Below are 2315 nucleotides of genomic sequence, written 5' to 3'. Positions count from 1 at the left end.
TTCTTTGGCAATTTCTAATTTTATTTCTTTTAATTGCATTGCAGCTTTGTGCAATTCTACCTCTCTGCGATCCCTTTTTTCCAAAAGCTTTAGCTTCTTTTCTTCTATTGCGATAGAAGATAACCGCCCGTATCTCGTAAGGAATGCTTCATTGATCCCATTTTATTTGTAGCGTCAGTTAAAATTCTTTCCTGCATTCTATTGTGCCATTCGAAAAGGTCGTTCCTCTCCCTCGTTTTTGGTTTTCGTGTTCTGGCTGGAGTGGATGGTTGATCTCTTCTGTGTTGTGTTTCCGCTGGTGATAACTGAACACCTTGCAAAATACCTTCTGGACTTAACTGCTTGTTAAACTGCAGCAAGTTGGCCACAGCCTCTTCCAATGGGCAAAGGGTTAATTGTTTATATATTCCACCACCTGTTGCATTACACTCAGCCTTGTTTTTCATAAGTTTCTTCTTATGTTTAAATTTGTAATCTCGCCACACCTGCAGTTGAAATGTATATTACAAAATATATGCTTTAATGGTGTTATTATAATTACCTTCTGCCAACCATCGCTGTCTCTTAAAGGGGGCTCAAGGGCATTCAATTTACTGCTGATTGCCTCCCACTGCTGTTTAAAATTAGCTGGAGCTGTTCCCTTTTGAAAACCCTTTGCTAGGCAAGGGCTTTTTTCTAACTCAGCTATAAGAGTTTCAAATTGTTCTGCGCTTGTAATTTTCATGTCTAAAATCTAAATAAATGCAGACACATAGATATTTATTAAGTTAATTTAATTACAAACACGAAAAATAAAAAGAGAAGACAGGAGTTAAATGAAATATTTAACAAATGAATTCGACTGATGCTTAACGAGTCGTTCACATAGTACATACATATGTACATATGTTTACACATCATATTTTATAAGTACCTGGTCCTAAGGGCCTTTTTTCTTAAAAAAAAACACTTATACTTACAAATTTTCTTCCAGCCGTCAAGGACGATTACGCTTTTGACAACATATCAAAGAAGACAATTGAAAATACACAACACCAACGTAAACATCTGGTTCAATAAACAATGTTTAACACTAAATGTTACGCCGAAATCCGCAAGAATTAATTTAAAATCGAGCACAGAGCAAAGGCGAAAAATCTTGAAAAGAGCAGAAAACAGCTTCCTTCGACATGAAATAAAGAACCTGTATGCCAAAAAAGAACGCACAAATGAGGAGCTACTTTCCATTCATTTAGAACTAGCGGAACTCCTCCCTGTCAGCACGCTCCTGGAGATATTAGATGAAATAAAGGAGAATATCAGTAAATCTATGGGACAAAAATACAATAAATTAAACAAAAAAACTCAATGAACTCAATAGAAAGCAAAACATCACAAAGAACATACAACACAGCGAAATGCCTTTCCATTCCAGATTCGTAAATTTATTAGCAAACAAGAGACAGAAATATTGGAAAAATGTCTGAAACACAACATAGAAAATTATGATAAAAATAAAGAGGTAGGGCACACTATTGTAGACGCGGAAATGGCCATATCATTACTACCATATGTAGACGTATAATTGAAAAAAGCATAAAATCCATGGAGAAGAAAAAACTAAGCGACGAAAATAAAACTGTCAAAGGGCTAAAGAAAAAACTCAAAACGAATAAAGTAATCACAACAAAAGCAGACAAGGGGAACACAACGGTAATAATATACGAAAAAGAATATAAAGAAAAGACAGAGCAACTAATCAAAGAGACAAATTGTCGGATGATGAGAAAGGACCCAACCGATGACTACCAAGTGGCAGTAAAACACGCAATAAAACAGGCAAAAACAATAATAAATCCAAGGAAAGCATATACAATGACATTAATGAATCCTTCGGCTCCTTCAATGATCGCACTCCCAAAAATACACAAGCCAGGAAATCCGATGAGACCAATTATCAACCACAAATCTGCACCAGGATACAAACTATCGAAATATCTAAAATCGTTGCTGAAAGAAAAACTGGAACTGCCCAATAAATACACAATTGCGAATACAGCGGAGTTAATTGAAATGTTTATGTTTATGAATTTGTACAACGATTTTGGGTTGCTGTGCCCAAAACGCGTGAACATGATTGCCACAATTGGTAACTTTCTACCAAAATTGGTAACTTTTAAACGGTTTGGTAACTTGGTAACTTTTATTTCATTTTGGTATCTTTTGCAACTAAACATCTTTTTGTATTACTAGAAAGAATTGAATTATGTTTTGAATGTGCGTAATTATTGTGGCGAATACTGCGGCAACACAAAGCGAACAACGAGAAATAGGCA

At 35.3% G+C, this 2315-nt stretch overlaps 1 long non-coding RNA gene across 1 annotated transcript; it reads right to left on the bottom strand.

Moving 5' to 3' along the window:
* Nucleotides 1-460: 460 nt before the first annotated feature.
* Nucleotides 461-970, bottom strand: LOC118736591. Its single transcript, XR_004992732.1, has 3 exons — nt 960-970; nt 542-733; nt 461-485 (listed from the first exon to the last, which is right to left on the bottom strand). It is a non-coding gene; the product is annotated as an uncharacterized LOC118736591 (long non-coding RNA).
* Between the last annotated feature and the right edge of the window lie 1345 nt (nt 971-2315).

Source organism: Rhagoletis pomonella, unplaced genomic scaffold (genome assembly GCF_013731165.1).
Source record: "Rhagoletis pomonella isolate Grant_MI unplaced genomic scaffold, Rhpom_1.0 Rhpom_scaffold_00003, whole genome shotgun sequence".
In the NCBI taxonomy this organism is placed as follows: Eukaryota; Metazoa; Arthropoda; class Insecta; order Diptera; family Tephritidae; genus Rhagoletis; species Rhagoletis pomonella.
This window is presented reverse-complemented; position numbering and strand designations above follow the sequence as displayed.